Source organism: Dermochelys coriacea, chromosome 8 (assembly GCF_009764565.3).
Source record: "Dermochelys coriacea isolate rDerCor1 chromosome 8, rDerCor1.pri.v4, whole genome shotgun sequence".
NCBI lineage: Eukaryota > Metazoa > Chordata > Testudines > Dermochelyidae > Dermochelys > Dermochelys coriacea.
Window position 1 is genome coordinate 69825977 of NC_050075.1, and position 24622 is coordinate 69850598.

Genomic DNA, 24622 nt, shown 5'->3' on the forward strand with positions numbered 1-24622 from the left:
TTCCTTTGGTGCTAATGATCCTTACCTTAGGAGGTAAAGGAAATAGGAAGTTCAAGTGGGATTCCCATGTTGCAGCATGTGTAAGCACTGTCAGGAGAGCTCCATGTGCTGAACAGGGAAGGCATGAGGAAGAGTTCTAGATGCTTGAGTTGTTCCCCTGTTCTGATGTTCGTGACAGCACCAACCCTTGGGAACATCAGGAAATATTCCAAAGCACTGAGCTGCTCATATGTTTTAAAGCAACTTCATTCGAAGATTGCTGGAAGGCCACATTCCAATAACACCTGTGCTAAGGTCACTTCAATATGCCAAAAACTCTGAGTGCCACCTATCTGATTGCAATAATGTAGTACATTGAGGAACCGGAGGTACTCACACCAGAACTTCTGTTCTTGCCAAACCAAAGCCCATGAAGCACCGGGGAGGCTGGAAGGCTTATTACCATTCAACATTAAGACATACAACATGAGGTGTTTTGTCAGTTTTCTTTTCAGAGCCTACCCTGGAAAATTGGAGACTTCTTTGATTGGAGCTATCTGAACCTAAAGAAAAATGCACACACACAAATAATATTAATTTTGAGAGTGATACACAGAGCCAAAAAGATGTGGCCACTTGGATTTAAGAAAATTATATCAGTAAGAGCTGGAACCATGATGCCAAGAATCAGTGGGCAGCTCAGGGGTGGGAGCTCTGTCACTGACAATGAGAAAGAAATAGGATGGAATGTTCTAGGGTATGTAAGGTGCCTGAATTTGGGCATGCTCAGTGGGGCTGAGCCCTAACACCAGCTTAGGTGTCTCAAAGGGTAAAAAGCCTTAAGAGTTGAAGTGAGTTTCTCACATGACTTACAGTGGAGGCACGTGAGACTCCTGCACTGATGGTATCCTTAGAGGAAATTTCTCATGTAAGTTTACTTGTGTTTGACTGTTTGTGAAAACTACATATTTTCATATATTCACCAATGCATCAATAAGAGCCTAATCCTGTAGGCTCTCTTACTGAATAAATGTTGGTCTAATTTAACTGGAGTATGATTGACAGAAAAAGCAGTTCTGACAATATTTCAGGGGTTTTTAATGGATTTTTGTATAAATATTTAGTGATCTGGAAAGTAATATGTTGGCATTTACTTATATCAACAGGGGCCTAATTCCATTGGCTTTTCTAGTGAATAATCTGATGAATACAAAACGGAGTTTTATATAGCTTCTTATTTATTTATTTTTATTAAAATGCTATGATTTTAAATATAATACATCTGTATTCACATCCTATCTTATTAAGGAGACTCAATTTTAATCTTGAAAGTTTTGCAAATTAAATAACCGGATCTACCTTAGCTAGAATTTGATTAATAAAAATGAAGTTATGGCTTGGTTCTTTATTCATGAACTGAAACGGCATTTTTTATAATTATTAGCATTTCTACTTAAAATATATTATCTGAAGTGTTTTCAGAGTTTTGTGATATTCTTATATTTATTTTACTGGTATTGTTAGTGCCTTGAACACTTGAGAAATAAGACTGTCGGTTTTTCAGTAATTGCTCTATTGATCTATAATCTTGAAATTAAAAATAAAATTGCAAATACATTATTAATTCAGTGTTTCAATATGGTAGCTATGGGTTTTATATTCATATATGGTATTGTATTTGAAAACCCTTCTTCCGTCAAAAAGGATAACAAAATTTTAGAATATGCTGTCTGAATATGGTCAGCATAGTCCTGTCATTCTACCTTCTAGTACAAAGTTATCCAATTGCAGTACTTTACTTAAAATTTGTGTTTTTGTGGAAATCACCACAATTCTCATTTATAAATGGTAGAAAGTGAAATATAATCTGAGTTTAAGAGACCCATCAGGAATCCTAGGCGACTTTTACATTCATTACAATCAGTAATGGACTCACCTATTCTGTCCTCACAAACCTCTTCATCATTAAGCTCGTCTAACTTCCCTACTTTAGAATTATTCCTCCAATAGCCCTTAGTTTTTCAAAAGTAACATGTCAAGCTAAAGAGACAGAAGAAAGGGAGACAAATGATAATTCACATTTTAAGTCATTCTCAAGTCAAAATGGCTCATTTTCCCAGTGGTTCAATTGTGCTATCAAGACTATAACACTCCCTTGATATGACTGGCAACTGCTATTCAACATTCACTTACACCAGAACAAGTATAATGGTCTCTCCACATGACTACTTGCACTGAAGAAACACTGTGTTCTAGTTCATAATTAAATACTCTTTAAAAATACATACTGCATAAACTAAGGACATACATTTCAAAAAGTTTCCCTGGGCATTTTACATTGTTAATTCTCAAAGCCTTTCTACAAATAGCTCACAATTCACAAAAGATTATTATTAATTAACATTGGCATTTCTCAAAAAGATCTCTATGAATAGTGATTTTCATTGCTCCTCTGTAAATTACAGGAATAAAACTAAATACATAAAATTAACAAACAGCTGCATTTTCAGTTTCTATCAAAATTTTCCTACCAAAATACTAGTGACAATTTTTTGCCATTCGAATTAGGGGATTTTTTTTTCTCTACAAGAACTTTGAGGGCAGAAAATCAATTTTAAAAGTATCTAGCGAGCAAGAACTACTCAGCTGATGACTGATTAAGATTTTAAAAATGGATGCCTAAAGCTAGGGCCCTATATTCATATCGAGTCTTCTAAAGTGCCTTTTCAAAAGTTTCTATGTGATTTAAGAGTACAAGTCACTTTGACCTTTATGGGGAGATTTTCAGAGTCACAGAGGTCAGCTAGGTACTGAATACCCATTAAAAGTAATTGAAAATTAGAAGCCTAATGCCTATTTGGGCCTTTGAAAATGTTTGAATTCTGTCACTCGCGGACTTTCTTCATATAGCCACGTCTCACTTTCCAGATGCATACTTTATGGTGGCTAACATCTCTACTCATGGAAAAAACATCCTTGCATATAGATTACAGGAACAGAGAAACACTAGTATATGCAAATAGTGTACCTGCAACACCAACAGGTATTGTAGAGGGTACATAATTATTCTTATTGAAATGGGAATTCTGTATATTATAGGAACAAAACTAAACAGCTTTTCTAAGACTTGTAGTATAAATAAATTCAAAAGGTATAAAAAAAACTGAGCCTAAATGCATCCATAGCTACAGTTATATTGGCTTATGTTTTCAGGATGCTGTTGCTGCCTTGATAAATTACAAACAAGAAATGTGTGAGGGGTCTCAGCAAATTTCCATAATTCTCCAGCACTGAAAGTGAGATACAGGATTAATCAATATTTTTAATCAGAAGATGTCATAGTACATTGTTGCACTTGTTTCGACAAGTGTTAGGTCCCTGTGCTATTAAAACCTGCTTTGCTGCTATTTCATCATGCCAATGCTACAGATTAAAGGTGCTGCTTTTTGACAATATTACAGATACACAAAGTGTCACTTATGATATCAAACATGATTTATTTTACTTCAGTCGAGGTGCAGCTGGATGTCCAAGAAACTGTTTTTCAAGAGAAATCTGCAGTAAGTACTGAACGATAATTGAAGCTAACAGAGGTCTATAATAATATGCAACTACCTCCAGAAAGAGAAATGGCTTTACAAAGTACTATTTTATATTTTGATTTGGAAATTAACCCTCCTTTCCTTAGAATGTTTTAGTTATGACTTTTAGCTTGCTGTGAAAAGCAAAAATAATATATTGTAAATATCCATAATAATATATTTTAAATACAAATATTTTAAGGCTATTTATTGCACTTGTTTAGATGAAAGTTTATGTTCTTCCCTTAAGCCATGACACTTTACTTTGATTTGATTAACATGAAATAAGCAAACTGAGATATTAAAGTGCAATCAGAATAGTCTCAACTGAAATAGCAAAATTTATACACAGAATGCTTTTTTTTTTGGGTCAATAAGAATTATAGAAAAAAACTTTAAAGACTTGAAAATGCAGCAGAGAAATACTTTTTCAAAGCCACAAACCACTGATCATTTAAAAGCTCGACAATAATAGCATCCATAACATATTTTTAAATACAGTTTTCATTGTAAAAAAGAAGGGAGAATAGCATAAAATAGGATTGGGTTTAAAATGATGAATGATGTAAAAAGTAAAAGAATTCATGCTAAGATTTTGTGGTAGCATTTTTGTATAAAACATTACCCTTACGATTGATAATAAAAGTCTAAAAAGAGCAACATTTAGCTCCAAAGGCTGGGCACTGTTGAAGGTGCACAATCACCGACTGTGCTGCCTAGTGGTCAGGCAGCAGTTTGCAAGATGTCTCACTGTTGAAGCACAGTCTTGTCCCTCAGAATTCCCCATCCCAGGGGTTTCCAGTCCTCTCCTTTAGCACAGGGTCTTTGAGGGAGGAGCCCTTAGCTCCACAGTCATTTCCAGGAGGCCTCTCCCCAGAGGAGAGGGCTCATTCCTCTGGGAGTGAGTATGGGACCCCAGACCTGCCTTCTCCACCGGGCTCTGGTTCAGGGCCCAATGGTGGGCAGTTATACCCAACTCCTTGGAACTAAGACGCTCCCCCTTCTCAGACCACTTCCTACCTCAACCTCCTTCAGCTTTTCACAGTAAAACACTCCAATAAAGTCTCTGACCCAAACACTCTGTTGCCTGCTTTTCCCCTGTGGGTTTACACGGTCTATGGTTTTAGGTCCCAGGCAATCAACTCCTAGGCAATACTTGGCCCTCAGAGTAGCCATCTACTCCATTCCACTGCCTGCCTCTGAGCTGCTTTGCTCTCCCTTTTAAAGCCTGTCTCCAGCTTGTGCAGTTTTGCAGGTTTGTCTGGGTGGGGCTGTCTGGGCCCAGAGTTATTCCTTAACCCCTTGCTGTCCTGTGTGGGATTTGTATACTCCATCACAGGCACAAATAGACATTTTTGCAATATTCTATCACACCCATTGTTTTAATCACGTTATCAAGTGTCATAGAAAGACCAGCCAAACTAATGGGAGTAAAAAAATAATAAAATATTTGAACTATATTGGTCTCCTCAGTAAAGCAGAATGGTTGACACTTTTGCAGCTGGCTTCTAGATGGATTATTACCTCAGAGTCTAGGTGGGGATGGTCTGCTATGAGCACAACTGCTGAAAAGAGCTCATTCATTCAGCACCATAGCTATTCAATAATTTTATAAACAAGCAGGTCAAACATTTTGGGCATTCTGATTAAAAAATAAACATGTAACTCTCTAAAACTGGAAAGAAAAACACAACTTCTTGGAGGAGAGTGGGTGGTTGTTGGGGGGGGGAAGAGTACAACTAGTTTTGTGAAAAAAACAATGAAAATGAGCTGACAGCCATCATAATCTTCATCATAAAGGGCCCAGCTCTTCAGCCTTCGCTCATGCTAGCAGGCTTTGCCCAGGTGAGTAATCCTATTTCCTTTAGCAGCACAAATTGCAGGAGTCGAGACTAGTCTTGTTGCAAGATTGGGCCCTAAATGATATTCTTAACTTTCAGTGACCAACAGGTATCCCTTAAAGCCCTGTTGAATTTAGCTTTGCAAAAATACTATTGCATTGTTCATAGTGCTTCATCAACCAAGTCTCCCATTACTTCTCCGGTGCTTAAATTATTCATGAATCTAAATAACTTCCTGTGGGGGCTATCCCATTTATTGCACCGAATGGATCATGTATGATTACCTTGTGGGTAGACTACATATGTGTGCATTTGATGTAAGCAACTCATGGCGCTCAGAGACTAAGTATGAGCTCTTGAGACCAGAGCGGCTAAACTGGAGGATCTAAGGAAGACAGAGAGGTACACAGATGAGACTTTCTGGGGCACAATAAGGCAGGCCCACCCCTAGTCTGACACCCTCTGTTCTGTTGAGGGTGATGAAGGTCTCCAGGAAGGAGAACATGAAACTGGAGCAGATGGAAACAATGCCACACTTAGAACCCTCCTTCCAAATGATCTCATGGTATTCTCTCACACTGGGGATCACCTTCTGTGGGAAGAGACCCCATTTACTAGCAAGAGACTGATAATTGTAATGAGGGATTCGATTGTTAGAAATATAGATAGCTGGGTTTGTGATGACCAGGAGAACTGCATGGTGAATTGCCTGTTGGGTGAAAAAGTTGCAGATCTATCAAGACATCTAGACAGTTTTATGTGCAGTCCTGAGGAAAGCCAGTATTTCTGGTACATGCAGTTACCAGTGACATAGAGAAAGATAGAAGAGAGTCCTGGGGGCAAAATTTAGGCTCTGGGTAAGAGATTGAAGTCCAGAACTTCCAAAATAGCATTCTCTCAAATGCTTCCAGATGCATGTGCAAGGCCAGTTAGACAGGCCAATCTGCCAGGTCTCAATGTTTGAATAAGATGATGGTGTAGGGAAGAAAATTTTAGGATTATTAGCAACTGGGGAACCTTTTGGGAAAGGAGATGCGTACAGAGGAGGAATGGGCTCCGTCTAAACCAAAACAAAACCAGATTGCTGGCATGTAAAATTAAAAAGGTTGTAGAAGAGATTTTAAACATGGTTCAGACACAGATTTTCCATTGGGAAGGATCTAGTAACGGGATTCTCTATAACCTAGTAAAAAGGAGAGGATAGAAATTGATAAAGTACAGGTAGGAGCTGAAGAGAAACACTTAAATGAAAAAGAGTCCCATCCAATTACATCACAACAATGGCAGACTGTTAAATATTGGCAAATTTTATAAATCCTTGTATACAAATGATAGAAGTCTAAATACTAAGATGGGTGAACTACAGTGCCTGGTATCAATTGAGGATATTGATATAATAGGCATAACAGAAACTTGGGGTGGAATGATGATGGGACATGGTAATAAAAGGATAAAAAATATATAGGAATGACAGATTAGAGTGTGCTGCTGGGTGGTAGCACTATATGTGAAAGACAGCATAGAGTCAAATACAGTAAAAAATATGAAATGAATCCAACCTTCACCATAGAATCTCTATGAATAGAAACTCCACGCTTGAACAATTATGAATATGCTACTGATCACCTGACCAGGATGGAGATAGTGATTGTGAAATGCTCCAGGAGATTGGACATTACAAAAATAGAAAACTCAATAATAATGGGGAATTTCAACTATCCTCATATCAATTGGGTACATGTCACCTCAGGACAGGATGCAGAGATAAAATTTCTAGATACCATTAATGACTGCTTCTTGGAGCAGCTAGTCCTGGAACCTACAACGGGAGAGGCAATTCTTGATTTAGTCTTAAGTGGCGCACACATGATCTGATCCAAGAGTTGAATATAGCTAAACTGCTTGTTAATAGTGACCATAACTTAATTGAATTTAACATTCATGAGGGGGAGGGAATATCAAAGAAGCCCACCCAGAAGCATTTAATTTCAAAAAGGGGAACTACATAAAAATGAGGAAGGTAGTTAAATGGAAATTAAAAGCAACAGTCACAAAAATGACTGCGAGCTGCATGGAAACTTAAAAAAAAAACCATAATGAGGCTCAAATTAAATTATAAATTATTATTAAATTAAACTCCAAATAAAAAAATTAGTAAGAGGACCAAAAAATGCCACCAGAGCTAAACAACAGAGGCAGTTAGCAGCAAAAAGGCATCCTCTAGGAATAGTAAGTCAAATAGTATTGAGAAAAAACAGATAGAAGCATAAACTCTGGCAAGTCAAGTGTAAAAGTATAATTAGATAGCCCCAAAAGGAATTTGAAGAGCAACTAGCAAAAGACACAAAAACTAATGGCAATTTTTTTAAGTACAGCAGAAGCAGGAAGCCAGCCAAATGATTAGTGGCACTGGATGACTAAGGTGCTAAAGCAGCAGTCAAGGAAGACAAGGCCATTATGCAGAAGATAAATGAATTTTTCCATTGATCTGAGGGAGATTCTCACACCTGAGCCATTCTTTTTAAGTGACAGATCTGGGGAATTATACAAGATTAAGGTATTGGTAGAGGAGGTTTTGGAACAAATTGATGAATGAAACAGTAACGAATCACCAGGAGCAGCTGATAGACACCCAAGAGTTCTGAAGGAACTCAAATATGAAATTGCAGAACTACGAATTGTGGTATATAACCTATTGGTTAAATCAGCTTCTGTACCAGGTAGCTGAAGGACAGCTAATGGGACACCACTTTTTAAAAAAAGCTTCAGAGGCAATCCTGGCAATTGCAAGCAGGTAAATCTAACTTCAGTATCAAACAAACTGGTTGAAACTATAATAAAAATAGAATTGTCAGAAACCTAGAAGAACACCATTTGTTGGGGCAGAGTAAACACAGCTTTTGTTAAGGGAAACCATGCCTCATCAATCTATCAGAATTTGTTGAGGACTTCAACAGATGTGGATAAGGATAACCCAGTTGATAGAGGGTACTTGGACTTCTAGATAGCCTTTGACAAGGTTCCTCATCAAAAGGTCTTAAGCAAAGTAAGCAGTCATGAGATAAGAGGGAATGCCTTGTATCAGTAATTGGTTAAAAGAGAGAAAACAAAGGGTAGAAATATATGGTCAGTTTTCAGAATGGAGAGACATAAATGGTAGGGTGCCTCAGGGATCTGTAGTAGGACCAGTACTGTTCAAAATATTCATAAATGATCTGGAAAAAGGGTATACAGCGAGGTGGCAAAGTTTGCAGATGATAATAAATTACTCAAGATAGTTAAGTCCAAAGCATACTGTGAAGAGTTAGAAAGGGATCTCCCAAAACTGGGTGACTGGGCAACAAAATAGCAGATTAAATACAATGTTGATAAATGCAAAATAATGCACATTGAAAAACATAATCCGAACTACACATACAAAATGATTCGGTCTAATTAGCTGTTGACACTAAAGAAACAGATCATGGAGTCATTGTAGATAGTTCTCTGAAAACATCCACTCAATGTACAGCGCCAGTCAAAAAAGCTAACAGAATGTTAGGAACCATTAGGAAAGGGATATATGATAAGACAGTAAATATCATAATACCACTGTATAAATCCATGGTACACCCACACTTTGAATAATGCAATAGTTCTGGTCATCCCATCTAAAAAAAATTGATATATTAGAATTGAAAAAAGGTACAGAGAAGGGCAACAAAATTATTACAGGGTAAGGAACAGTTTCCATATGTAGAGAGATTAAAAAGACTGGGACCATTCAGCTTGGAGAAGAGACAACGAAGGTGGGGATATGATAGAGGTCTATAAAATCATGAATGGTGCGGAGAAAGTGAATAAGGAAGTGTCATTTACCCCTAAACATAACACAGGAAACAGGGATCACCCAATGAAATTAATAGGCAGCAGGTTTAAAACAAACAAAAAGAAGCACTTCTTCGCATTATGCATTGTTGACAGGGATATTGCAAAGTCCAAAAGTATAACTGGGTTAAAAATGAATTAGACAAGATCAAGGGGGATAGGTCCATCAATGGCTATTAGCCAGGATGATCGGAGAAACAACCTAAAACTCTGGCTGTCCCTAGCCTCTGATTGCCAGAAGCTGGGAATGGGCGATAGGGGTGGATCACTTGATAATTGCCCTTTTCTGTTCATTACATCTGGCACTGGCCACTGCTGGAAGACAGGATACTGGGCTAGATGGACCATTGTTCTGACCCAATATATTCTTAATGAATAACAGTCTCAGGTCTTTAAAGAGATCAGGATGCATTATTTTTATAGTAGTACAAGGAGATGAGTCTGGTAAGAAGTCCCACATAAAATGGATTCACAGCCTGTAACAGTTAATTTAACACCCCATTATGGATAGAGAGGGGGCATACACAAAGTTGGGGGTCCAATATAAATGTGAATGTCCCCATAATTCAGAATTTTGATTGATGTTTTTGGTTGAAGCTCATCTCCAATCTTAACAAACAGTTAATGTGTAGCTAAGATGTAATATCCTGATATATTTGTAAAAGGAAAATTGGTCACCTTCACTGGGCAGAAAGTGAAGCTGAACTACTGTCCGGAAAATAAAATGGAATAGTAAAAGGTGGCACTAAAGTCCCAAATGGATTAATGTCATGCTAATTCTGACATGGAAGTGCTGTTATACATCCTGTTAAATGAATCCCTATTTGTCCGCTCTTCTAACAGAACACCACTGCCTGTTTGAAAACCTCTTCTGCTTCATTTATAATATAATCTCATTTTCCTTCAACAGATTACTGTGCTGAGAATGGAATCCAGTGCAATAGTTCTTCATTCATCAGGCTAATAATCAGGAAACTTTATAGTGTGGGGTTCTCTCAGCAGAAATAGCTCAAAGAAAGGACGTCTTTCTCTTCTAGTCTCAAGATGGAAACGTGGCCTTCAACCTTTCTTCAACCTTTCGCTTACAAGTCCTTCCATGAAATCTGCTTTGTATAAAACTGATGAAAAGTAATGACTAATTATAAAGATAATTGCACCTCAAGACAGATTTTTTCAAAAGGAATCTAGATACATTTACTTTTCACCCTTGAGGTATAAACAGAGCAGCAGATTCCATCATCTTATCATACTACCAAAGCTGTCCTCTTAACAACCTAACTTCACATGACTTCTACAGGTAAAACAAATCTCATAGTTTATTGCTGGAAAATTCTTGAAATACCTCTCTCTCTTCTCTACAAGGCCTCCTGATCCCATGAGGTGCAGAATGTCTGCCATCTCTTCCCATTTACTTCAATGGGAATTGAGAGAACTCAGACCCCAGCTGAATGGGATTTTATCTAAATAAGCAGCCACCAACAAAATTAGTAACTGGTCCTGCAGTTCCTCACATGTACATGATTCCCTTTGATGTTTATAGCAGACTTGTGTGTACAAGGATTTTTGAAAGATCACTTCTGAGAGCTGGTGAGCACCCTCTTTTTCCATACCTTATCACAGTGAGTTCGTAAGATACTGGTAAGATCAGGCCCCAATAAAAGCAATGGGGGTAGGGCAGGATGAGGCTGGAGGCATAGAGAAAGAATAGAACTCAAAAATAAAAGCACCACAAATTAGATGAATTACACTGCAAAACTAAAGCCAACCCCAGAGTTGAGATCTTCACACTAGATGTAATGATGTATAAAACTCGTGAATCTTTTTAATAGTACAGCCCAGTTACTAAGTAGCTGCTGTCAAGAAAATAGATAGGAGGAAAACAATGTACATATTGGGAACATAAAGTTTGATAGTTGCACTGCATCAAATGCCAATCATAGCAAATAAAGGTGCAAACACTGTGAACGTGGAAAAAGGTACACATTAAAACAAAAAAGTCAACCTCACTCCACATGTACAAAAGGACCTATATTTCTATGTGTATTGTATGAAAAGGCTGCTTCTCAATATTGGTGTACTAGTCCATATTCCCAGTACTCTCTAAAAAAAATTAAAATGGTACAAGAACATTTTGTACTCCTAAATACAAAGGGGCTGCCAGGCTTGTGCCTACATTTTAGTAGCAAATTAGCTGGTTACTAGAGAGGTTGCAAAAACTTTGATGTAGTTATCCTTCCCTCCTAAGGCAATTGTTGTCCTTTTCTTTAAGTAGAATATGTTATGCACGTGACCTAGTTTTAATTTTCTTAACTTCCCCTCAGTTCTTCTTTGGCTACTTACAAAGTAGCTAATTTTTCATTATTATTCAAGTTATAATTTTTATTTGGCAGGATGCTAGAATCAATTATGCACATAATGAAGCCTGCTATTAATTTTGCTATGATGAACTGATGGGCACATCTCAACAGTTTCTATTCTGTTTGATAGATACCAACTCCTCCCCCCCACCCCGCTTTTTTTTAACAGCCTAAAATAGTGAACAAAGCACAGCTTTACTATAGCTACGGCCACAGTTTAGGACAGCAGTTAAGCACATGTTTAACTTTAAGTATGTGCCTAAGTCCTATTGGTCAAATGGCACTTATACATGTGCTTAACTAGTGTTTTGAATAGGACTGGACCTAAGTACATGACCAGGTGTTTTCCTGAACTAGGGCCTTAGACAGCAGTTATTATCTCCTGGATTTAATATTGTTCTTATTCATTAGCTACCAGGGTTGGAAATTAATGTTTTATACTAGGAATGAATTTGGCCTTGTGAATACAATTAATTTATGGTCACTTGACTTTGGTTCCCCTACCCTCCATGTTTCTGGTGATCTCAATAGTCAATATTCAATCCAACATTGATTCCTTTCTAATTTCATTCTCATCTTTCATCTGTTATACAAATAAATAAAAAATATCAACTCCTTCATTCTGATTTAGGCTTCTGTAACAGGTACCTGTTGCTTATGTCAATCTATTGTTTACCCTTTTTATTCCAGTAGTTACTGTAACAATTCCTTTAATTATCTCTTAAAATGTATGTAAAATAAAATACTTTTTTCTCTACCACACTTTGGGCCAAAAGTAGTTTTATTATACTTAGAGTTGGTTGGAAAACAGAATTTCAATTCTGTGGGAAATTCCAAAATTTTGAAATTTGTTTCTATTATTTTTGGAACAAAATGTCAAAATTTTCTGTGAAATTCCAAAAAGAATATTCAGAAACATTGAAACACTATGTCAAACATAGAATCTGATTTAGCCTAACACCTTTCTGATAGGTTTTCATTCTTGTAGCATTCCCTCAAGCTCTTCCTATTTGTTGCCCATGTGCCTAAGGAATTTGAGAGAAAATAGTCTCATTTTGCTCACCAGGTATATGTTCCCAAGTTTTCAGAGTTTTCAATCTCACGTTGGCAAGTAGGTGGGCTGTTAACATGGTCTTTTGTGAGGTAAAAAAAACACTGTAAACAATTTATGTGAGTGACCTTAACAAAGATGAGCAGCTGCTGAACATAGCATTTCCTAGAAAAGTTACCTCCATACCTTGAATAGCTCAGAAAACACAGATAATAAATGAAAAATGTCTTTCCGAATGGTCAGAAGCTAGAGCTAAAGGTTAATATAAAAAACAGTGACAGGAACTAAAATATGTTAATTTTCCTAGTACTGCTGTGCTCATGATTGATATGTGTTTTCAGGGGGTGGGGCGGGGGGAGGAGACAAATGTGTTGGACCACTGAAATTGAAGCAGTGAAAGATACCATGCAAAATCGTGTGATTCTTTTATACTCTCATACATAAACTTTTTTGTCCTGTCTAGTAGTCTACAGTATATATTTAATTAAAATATTATCCAGTGAACTCTACACCTGTCCTATTTTTGTCTACCTCCATTTTTAATACAAGTTGACATTGCCTCCTCTCTCCCCATTACAATAGCTGTGATATCTCCACTCTGTAGCCTGCAGTTATTCAGGTAATATTTTTCTCTTTCATGCGCTTTTAAAGACTTCATAATATCTGAGCATTTTATCTTGTAGGCATCAGCACTGTCAAATTGATATATACACTATATTTCCTTGTCTGTCTTTCTTCAAGATCTTTAAATCTTTCTTTTCAGTACTGTCTTAAATTATGTCTCCTAATATCTGTAAGCAAATTGTGATTAGTTTAAACAATTAGTACCTCTGTATTTTCTCTTTCTTCTAGCAGTAGTTACTGAGTTACATATTTCATTCATAATATTAGGTAAAAAGATACCATGTTTTATTTTGAGTCCTAAATGATTTAGGTCTATACTTCATTCTATGGTCTGTCACTATTAAAAATGTTAACCTCTTGGGAAGCAAGGCACTGCCATTGGGATGAGATACTATATCAATTATTGTTACAATGTCATATGTTCAGCTTTCATTCTGTGGTAAATGAGCTGTAAATAATCATCAGCAATCTGTTAATGGGTAAATGATTATTCAAATAAAAAATACTCCCTCTGAAATTTATAAACTTGAATGCAAAGAATGGCGTATTCTCATTAACAGGAAATGCCAGCATTGACCTCATACTAGAAAACAATACTTACTGATGATTGAAATTTGTTGCTTTTTAAATCCTACTCTAGTGTAAGAATATTGAAAGTACAGTGGGCACTCAGAGACAAAGAATGGGCACGGGTAAACCTCAGAAATGTTACTGTTCACACACAGATTGTATCATTTAGCAGTTCTAATGCTTAAACAAAGTGTATTCAAACCTTCTCATCTTCTTGAATCTGCTGAATTAGACTTTAAGCATCATGAGAACATGCCCTCTGGTGTGATTTTTTAGTTCAGCTGGACATACCTCAGGAATTAGGTTATATTTCTGTATGATTCCATCCTGAATCAAGTGAGCAAAAAATTTGAAAAATAATGGAAAAATGTAAGTGAACATTTTAAAATCTCAAATATTTCAAGAGAAAGAAGTATCTAGAACATCTTATATTTCATAAACATTTCACTCATCTTCAATGAATTGCACTCACTCTCCCATCCCTCTGAAACAGTAAACATTAGAATACGTGGCTAGAACAAGAATGTTGACCTTTGACATAGTTCAGGTGACTGTGGTCAGGAAATAAAGTTCACTTGCTTATCAGCACTCCTGAGAGTCAGTTTATTATATCTCCCCATCAAACACATTTTTATGGGTCCTGTAACTGTACACCAGTCTTGCTATTTCTCACCTACTGCCAGTCACAAGCTGTCCACACTTCTTTCCAAATCTAGTTCTATGGTGATGGCAAGTTCTCCAAGTATCTCACTGATGTTGACAATCATCTCTTTGTCTATCTATCTAGATACTTTTATAGCCCATATCGCTCTACAATTGGCATCATCCAGAGTATGAAAATTTTGGAAATGAACTTCCACAAGTAGCAAGATATACCTATTCTTGAAAAACTATATGCACATGTTATAGTTACAGATAAATGCTGGAAAAGTACTGTTAATCACCAGTAGCTCTCACTGGGCCATATTCTGTGGATGTTATTGTGTAAATCAGGAATAGTTCAATTGACTTCTGTGGAGTTGCTCTCAGTATACACCAATGTACTGGTACATGAGCATATACTTTAGGCAATGACCTTGGGATTCCTGCAAGGTCATATATTTACAGACCTGAATAATTTCCTCATTGCATTAGCCACAAATAGGTTATTTTTCTCCCCTAAATTTCACAACCTATTTCTTAGATTAAGAACTTCCTGAGAAAATCCTTCACTTCTTCCATATACCATAATAAATTATGATAAAATTAAAACAGATTTTAAGATGTATAACCGGTCATTTACATTGCATAACCCATTAACTTGGAACAAATAAGACTATTGAAAAGAGTAATGGCTACTGGAAGGATGGTGGTGAAATGTTACGTCTAAGCATTTGACTTCTGTATATACTTATCTGCATGACTTTGTGGATGACTTTATGAGACATTGCAAGCTTTTCTCTTCAGATAGACTCTCTGTTAGGTGTAGATTACAATAAAATGGTTGGGCACAGAGCCAGCCACAAGTCCTAATATCATTAATATCTATTGTTTATTCTTATAATTTAGTCATTCTATACATTCATGTAATTTATCACTGTTCTCTTTTGTCTTCCCCTCAAGAGGATCCATAGGGCTAGAACCTGGGTCTGCAGGTACTTGGTGACTGCCATATCCACGCTGCTTCCCTACAGCTCTGAAAAGGCAGAGATCAATGGACTATGAGCCTTATGGGGCCAAGCAGCTCTGCACATCCTACTTACAGAATCCCTGACTTGTGGAATGTACTGCATTCCCTGATTAGCCCAAGCATGCTATTTAAGACCTAGGGGAAACACCTGGATGGTGTCTGTGCAACAAAATAAAACCCTGACCTGCTGCTGAGACAGATCCTGCCTTGTTCCTACTTCCTCACATTTTTCCTGATTCCTGGCTCCTGTTTCCTCACATTGTTCGAGCCCTGTCCTAAACTCATTCCTAGCTCTGTTCCTGCCTTCCCTGACTCCAGATAACCTGGTTCTGACCATTGGTTCTGTTTCCAAACTCCTGACTCCTGCTCCAATCATTAGGCCTGATCGCCCACACCCCAATTCCTGACACCCATCTTTAAAAAAAAAAAAAAAAAAAAAAAAAAAAAAAAAAAAAAAAAAAAAAAAGCCTGCTTGTTTTCTCTCCAACTCCACCAGCTGAGTGAAGAACTTATTATATATTCAAGTCATCTCTGTTGGTCAGCACAGACTACTAAGATAACTCAGTTCCCCACTGGGAGGAAACTGTCTATGTTCTGAGCCATTTATTATTTTAAAATTTCTTTTTGTGTAGAGCGACAGAACTAAAAGACATAGTGTTAATATTGTATCAGCAATAGTTATTTTTTATTATTTAATTTCTCAAGGCTACCCAGATGACTAAGTCTTTTCATTTGTGTTCTTTTCTTCCCGGAGAATTAAAACATATAAAAAAAAATTCTTTGGTTTACTGCTACTATACTACTATAAAATAGTTCTTAATGTTAGAGAGATTAAACACATAGTAATCAATAATCATATTAAAGCAGTGCTCCTTACAATGAGCCAAGTTCTGATTTTTCAGTTTTTGTTCTTAACAGACCATCACATATTTAAATATACAGGCCCACTGATGGGAGTGGGGGCAAAGGGATCAATTGTCCAGGGGCCCAGCGATTTAAAAGGGCCTGGACGGATGGGGTAGATATGTATTTTTTAATAAAAATTACAATTTAAGAAAAGAAAGAAATCCGTTTCCTGCTGCGGCAGCTGCTCTGTACAGAGCACCGTTCCTCATTGCTTCAGTGACAGTTTTCCAGGGCCCTGCTGCACCCTGCTGGTCTGGCAGAGCATCAGCAACAGCAGCCTGGGAACCCCAGAGCTTGCTGCCTCCTCTGGCTGCTCAGGAGCTGCTGTGCCTGGCTTGCTCTCTGGCTGCAGGGCTGAGGACAGGGAGACTTTAAAGAGGAACAAGCTCCCTCTGCACTACCAGATTTCCTCCCCCAGGACTGCAGCACCTCGCCAGCAAGGTACAGCCACCCAATCGAGTCTCTCTAAGTTTGCAGAGAGGCAGCCGGGGCTAGCCCCCCCGCACCCACCTTTGCTGCCGCTATCACTGGCTGACAAACAGCTATCACGAGCCCAGGATGAGAGGCCACCTCCACCGCTCAGCCAGGGAATGAGGCACGGGTTTTCCCACTGCCTTCACCTCTGGCCGCCTCCTCGGAGATCTCCCGATAGATGTGGTGCACCATGCCTGCCATCTCCTCAGTGCTCTGGGTGTTGATGTCCCACAGCACAAGTATTGTATTGTATGTTTTGACTTTTTTGGTCATATTCAGTTACATCTTGTGTATCAGTTTTTTCCTTGTCTTTAGATTACACATGAATCATGATTAGGTGTTTAATTAGCCTACTTGATACTTTACATTTTCTTACTTTGTGCTTCTTTAAATGTTTTATATATTAATTAATTTCATTCCATAATGTATTTATTTAATTTAAATATTGTGACAAAGCCCTTGCCTCCATGGGTCCCACATTTCCTGGCAGATTTTGTTAGCCTCAGAGCCTCACTGTGACACTCCACGTAACCCTTCTTTCTCTAGAGACAAGGGTCACAGTCTACTGAGCCATTTTCATCATAAGCCAGCGAGGGAGGTGAGGAGAAGTTATCTTTCCTTGCACAGTCTCTGTGTCTCCCAGTCTCAGTGATTAAACAGGGGGCAAAGGTGGGGGGGAGCCCAGGCCCACCCTCTACCCAGGCTCCAGCCCAGGGACCCTAATAGTATCAGCTATGGTAGCTGATCTTTTAGAAACATGACATGTACAATTCCCTGGGCTACTTCCCCCACAGCAGCCCTCACTTCTCAATCTCCACTTCACCCTTACCTCAGGACCTCCTTCCTTGTGCCTGATATGGTGTGTACTACTCAGCCTCTCCAACAGCGCAACTTCCTCCCACAGCTCCTGACATGCACACCCACCTGAGTGACTGGGAGGCTTTTAACTAGTTTCAGCCAACCCCTGATTGGCTTCAGGTGTCCCAATCAACATAGCCTTCTCCCTGCCTTCTGGAAAGTTCTTAATTGGCCCCAGGTGTCTTAATCTATCTGGTTTTAAGATTCTACTTGATAAGTTTATGGAGGAGATGGTATGATGGGATAATGGGATTTTGGTAGGTAATTGATCTTTAAATATTCAGGGTAAATAGGACTAATCCCCTGAGATGGGATATTAGATGGATGGGATCTGAGTTACCCAGGAAAGAATTTTCTGTAGTATCTGGCTGGTGAATCTTGCCCATATGCTCAGGGTTTAGCTGATCGCCATATTTGGGGTCGGGAAGGAATTTTCCTCCAGGGCAGATTGGAGAGGCCCTGGAGGTTTTTTGCCTTCCTCTGTAGCATGGGGCATGGTTGACTTGAGGGAGGCTTCTCTGCTCCTTGAAGTCTTTAAACCATGATTTAAGGACTTCAATAGCTCAGACATAGGTGAGGTTTTTCATAGGAGTGGGTGGGTGAGATTCTGTGGCCTGCGCTGTGCAGGAGGTCGAACTAGATGATCAGAATAGTCCCTTCTGACCTTAGTATCTATGAATCTATGAATTGACCTGGAGCAGCTTCCATCTCACTTAACCTTATACCAGGGATTTGTTTAGCCTGGAGCTAATATATCTATTTCCCACTACTTCTCTATAGCCATCTGGCCTTGCCCCATCAAAATATGTAATTCAAAATAATAAATTTTGCATCCTATATTTAGGCTCACAATTTGTTTACTGGTGCTGTAACTGGGAAAAAAGTTAACTGGATCAAGTCATGCCACAACTTACGCACAGTGGGTTCTAATGTGTTATCAATAGGATAAAAAGTAGTGTTATAAACCTCAGCCATCCCTTTCTAGGAAGTATTAAGGAATGAGGCCTGAGTCCTAGCATTTCTGATCTCTTTATGTATTGATTTGCATACTTATTCATTATTTTCTGATCAATATGTACATTTGTATGCATGAACTATGCCTATTTCCCATGTGAAACAGTACACACCTACTTCAATAAGCTGTAGCAAAAGAGTGCCATTTCACTACTTTCCTTCTTTTAAATTTAGCTTACTTTAAAGCACAAAAAGGCATGTATTCTACCTTCACTATGTACAGGTAATCTTGCATTATTATTAATGGGAATTACTCACATATATTGACAGTACAATAGGCCACACACAGTGAAACCCATTCCAAGAGCTCTCTACTTTCACTACCCCAGTCCTTGCAAATAAGAGTAGAAAGTATGAGATATGGTTAGCAATGCAGTCAATCTGATGGCAGTTCACTGTTTTAAAAAAATCCTACTCCCAGGAGGGCTAATCAGGAAGGCCTTTGATTTGGTATGTCTCATAGCTCCTACAGTGTTCAGTTCAATGAAAACCAGAGCATAACAAATTTTTTTAATGGCAGGTACATTTCCTCCACATTTTTGAAAGATGTGTAACTAGATACAGCATTAAGAGAGGTTTCAGAGTAGCAGCCGTGTTAGTCTGTATTCGCAAAAAGAAAAGGAGTACTTGTGGCACCTTAGAGATTAACAAATTTATTAGAGCATAAGCTTTCGTGAGTCCGATGAAGTGAGCTGTAGCTCACGAAAGCTTATGCTCTAATAAATTTGTTAGCATTAAGAGAGCCTCATATAATACTGTCACTCTATCTCCCTTCTATTTTGTTTTCATAATCATTAGTATTTCTTGTGCCTTGAGTACCACAAGCCATGAGATTCATAACTCTGACATTAACACATATTAGGGGGGATGAGCCTTGAGTTTATGCCCTTTTGATCCAAATTCCCAAGATCAGTAGGCACCAGACACCCTAACTTCACTATTTCTTTTTAGGCGTTTACAGTTGTTTCACCTGCCCAGAACAGTCTGCATGTGTCCAAGTAACAATCTAAAGCCACCTGGGCTGTAATAAAAAATTTATTAAGAATTTATCAAGATAATTGTAATGAAATAAAAGATATAGAATGCATAAGATAACTAGTCTTAACATATGCAAAAGCTAACCTAGACAGGTACAGTATGGGAAACTTCAACGCCGATATATTTTGCTTTTAGAATGTCCACCCTCCTCTCCTTCCCTGATTTTTTGGCGGAGTGGAATGACAGAGCATCCACTAATCCAAAATTTGGTTCCTTACCCTTTGGTATCAGACATTTTGTGTCATCTGTCTCTTTTGCATCTTCCTGCATTTCCCCAGTCATACTTTCCAGCTTAGTTTAAGATGCCACCCATCCTCCTCCTCCAGCCTCTCAAAGGTATTTAAAAATATATCTCCTATGAGGAGATTATAACCATCAGTCATTATGCAATACTCGTATGTTTTCCAGATTCACTCAGGATTATATCTGCTACTTTAGATAAACTGTTTGGGTTCTTATCTTTCCAGATAAGCATCCCCATTCCAAAGATTATCAACTCTTTGTATTAATCCAGAACCATGCTTTAGCATTTTGTCTGTTCCACTAAGAATGATTAATCTGAATCCAGCTCACTGATTGCCTTTAAAAATACAGAGCTCCTACTTTCTTACAGTTCCCTCTTAATTTCATTTCTGCTCTGTATCAGATATGAAATATTGAAAGGTTAAAGTTAGTCTGTCACCACTATATCAACTATCAATTGAGAGGTTAAAATCTGTCACACCTACCACAAAAACAATCCTTTTTAGATTACTGAGGTATTCGTGTAAGAAGAGTTTATTCTCAATTCTAATTCAAAGTTATTTTTAGTAACAGCTTTGAAATAATAAGTGCATCATATTATTAATTGTGTGTCAGGGACAGGGTCTGAGAAACTAGAAAGAGTTCATAGGAGACTCAGCCCTGGTCTGCACTACGAGTTTAGGTCGAATTTAGCAGCATTAGATCGATTTAACCCTCCACCCGTCCATACAATGAAGCCATTTTTGTTAATTCAAAGGACTCTTAAAATCAATTTCTGTACTCCTCCCCAGTGAGGGGTTTAGCGCTGAAATTGACATCATCGGGTCGAATTTGGGTTAGCGTGGACACAATTCGATGGAATTGGCCTCTGGGAGCTATCCCACATTGTAACCGCTCTGGACAGCACTCTCAACTCAGATGCACTGGCCAGGTAGACAGGAAAAGCCCTGCAAACTTTTGAATTTCATTGTGTGTTTGGCCAGCATGGCAAGTTGATCAGCACAGGTGACCGTGCGGATCTCATCAGCAAAAGTGACCATAGAGTCCCAGAATCGCAAAAGAGCTCCAGCATGGACCGAACAGGAGGTACTGGAGCTGACTGCTGTATGGGGAGATGAATCCATGCTATCAGAACTCCATTCCAAAAGATGAAATGCCAAAATATTTGAAAAAATCTCCAAGGGCATGAAGGACAGAGGCTATCACAGGGACCCACAGCAGTGCCGTGTGAAACTTAAGGAGCTCAGGCAAACCTATCAAAAAACCCAAGAGGCAAATGCCTGCTTGGGGTCAGAGTCCCAGACATGCTGCTTCTATGCTGAACTGCATGTAATTCTAGGGGGTGCCCCTAAAACTACCCCACACCTGTACGTGGACTCTTGCAAGGGAGTCTCAGGCAACAGGGATGAGGATTTGGGGGACGAGGAAGATGAGGAAGAGGGAGAGATTGAAGGTAGCGCACACCCGGGAAGTGTAGAAACTGCTCTCCCCGACAGCCAGAAACTGCTGATCACCCTGGAAATAGTACCCTTCCAACCCGGGCTCCCGGACCTTGAAGGCAGAGAAGGCACCTCTGGTGAGTGTACCTTTGTAAATATAATACATTGTTTAAAAGCAAGAGTGTTTAATGATTAATTTTCCCTGAAGACTTGGGATGCATTCGTGGTCAGTACAGCTACTGGAAAAGTCTGTTAACGTGTCTGGAGATGGAGCGGAAATCCTCCAGGGACATCTCAATGAAGCTGTCCTGGAGGTACTCCCAAAGCCTTTGCAAAAGGTTTCTGGGGAGGGCAGTCTTATTGCGTCCTCCATGGTAGGAAACTTTACCACGCCAGGCCAGTAGCACGTAGTCTGGAAACATTGCATAAGAAAGCATGGCAGCGTGTGGTCCTGGTGGTTGCTGGCATTCAAGCAACATCCGTTCTTTATCTCTCTGTGTTATCCTCAGGAGAGTGATATCATTCATGGTCACCTGGTTGAAATGGGGGAATTTAATTAAGGGGACATTCAGAGGAGGCTGTTTCTATTGGGCTGTTTGCATGTGGCTGAAAAGAAATCCTCCCCACAGTTAGCCACATGGTGGGGGGAGGGGTGAAGTGATCATCCCAGAGAATTGGGTGGGGGGGGGTTAGTTGGGTTTGTGCTGTACGTTAACCCAAAAACATCAGCCCCTCCTTTTAAATGATCAGTGGGTCTTTTTTGATTTTACTCTCCCTCTTTTTTCCTCCTGCAGCTGCAAATGTTTCAACGCTGGCACTAGCATCTCCATCACAGAGCCTAGCGCAGATATGAAGATGAAAAAAATGCACTTGGGATGAAATGGTCTTTGAGCTCATGCAGTCCACCCAAATTGAAAAAGCCTAGCAGAACACATGGAGGCAGACAATGGCAGAGTCCAGGAAAGCACAAAATGAACGCGAGGACAGGAGGCGGGATCAAGAGGAAAGGTGGTAGCAACATGATGAGACGAGGCAGGATGCAATCCTGACACTACTGGAGGATCAAACTCTGATATGCTCTGGCGTACGGTTAAGGTGCAGAAAAGGCACAGAGCGCCACTGCAGCCCCTCTGTAACCAACCGCCCTCCTCCCCAAGTTCCATAGCCTCCTCACCCAGACGCCCAAGAACGTGGGGGTGGGGGCTCTAGGCACCCAACCACTCCACCCCAGAGGACTGCCCAAGCAACAGAAGGCTGGCATTCAATAAGTTTTGGAGTGCAGTGTGGCCTTGTCCTTCCATCTTCCCCCACCCCTCCTGTACTACCTTGGCAGTTATCCCCCTATTTGTGTGATGAATTAATAAAGAATGCATGAATTTGAAGCAACAATGACTTTATTGCCTCTGCAAGCAGTGATTGAATGTGGGGGGGAGGGCAGTTGGCTTACAGGGAAGTAGAGTGAACCAAGGGGGCAGGTTTTCATCAAGGAAAAACAAACAGAACCATCACACCATAGCCTGGTCAGCCATGAAACTGGTTTTCAAAGCATTTCTGATGCGCAGTGCGCCCTGCTGTGTTCCTCTAACTGACCTGGTGTCTGGCTGCACGTAATCAACGGCCAGACGATTTGCTCAACTTCCCACCCTGCCATAAATGTCTCCCCCTTACTCTCACAGATATTGTGGAGCACACAGCAAGCAGTAATAACAATGGGAATATTGGTTTCGCTAAGGTCTAAGTAAGTCAGGAAACTGCGCTTTTAAACGTCCAAATGCACATTCTACCACCATTCTGCACTTGCTCACCCTATAGTTGAACAGCTCCTGACTACTGTCTAGGGTGCCTGTGTATGGCTTCATGAGCCACGGCATTAAGGGGTAGGCTGGGTCCCCAAGGATAACTATAGGCATTTCAACATCCCCAGTGGTTACTTTCTGGTCTGGAAAGTAAGTCCCTTGCTGCAGCTGTTCATATAGACCAGAGTTCGTGAAGATGTGAAGAATCATGTACCTTTCCTGGCCATCCCATGTTGATGTTGGTGAAACGTCCCTTGTGATCCACCAGTGCTTGCAGCACCATTGAAAAGTACTCCTTTCGGTATATGTACTGGCTGCCTTGGTGGTCCGGTCCCAAAATAGAGATATGAGTTCGGTCTATCACCCCACCACAGTTAGGGAATCCCATTGCAGCAAAGCCATCCACTATGACCTGCACATTTCCTAGAGTCACTACCCTTGATAGCAGCAGCTCAGTGATTGCGTTGGCTACTTGCATCACAGCAGCCACCACAGTAGATTTGCCCATTCCAAATTGATTCCTGACTGACCAGTAGCTTTCTGGCGTTGCAAGCTTCCAGAGGGCTATCGCTACTCACTTGTGAACTGTGAGGGCTGCTCTCATCTTGGTATTCTTGCACTTCAGGGTAGGGGAAAGCAAGTCACAAAGTTCCATGAAAGTGCCATTATGCATGTGAAAGTTTCACAGCCACAGGGAGTCATCCCAGACCTGCAACACTATGCGGTCCCACCAGTCTGTGCTTGTTTCACTGGCGCAGAATCGGTGCTCCATGGCATGAGCCTGCCCCATTGCCACCCGATGGCCAAATTGCCAGGGCCCGTGCTTTGAGAGAAGTCTGTGTCCATGTCCTCGTCAATCTCATCACTGCGCTGCCATCGCCTTCTCGCCTGCTTTTGCAGGTTCTGGTTCTGCATATACTGCATGATAATGCGCGAGGTGTTTACAATGCTCATAATTGCCATGGTGATCTGAGCAGGCTCCATGCTTGCCATGGTATGGTGCCTGCAAGAGAGCAGAGTTGCAGGGGAAGCGGTGGTTGGATGACCAGTTTTGTAGACCTACTGCACCATCTGCTGCCAGGACATAACAGCTGAGCGGGCTGCACGCTTGCCATGGTATGGCGGGACAAGAGCAGTTGAGCAGAGCTGCAGCGGAAGTGGCCCTGTGAGACCACTAGGAGAGCAGAAGAGCAGAGTGCCAGTGGAAGCGGTGGATGATGATGACGGTTAGCAGTCCTACTGCACCATCTGCTGAAAGCAGTATGGTGCCCGCACGGAAAAAAGGCGCAAAACGATTGTCTGCCGTTGCTTTCAC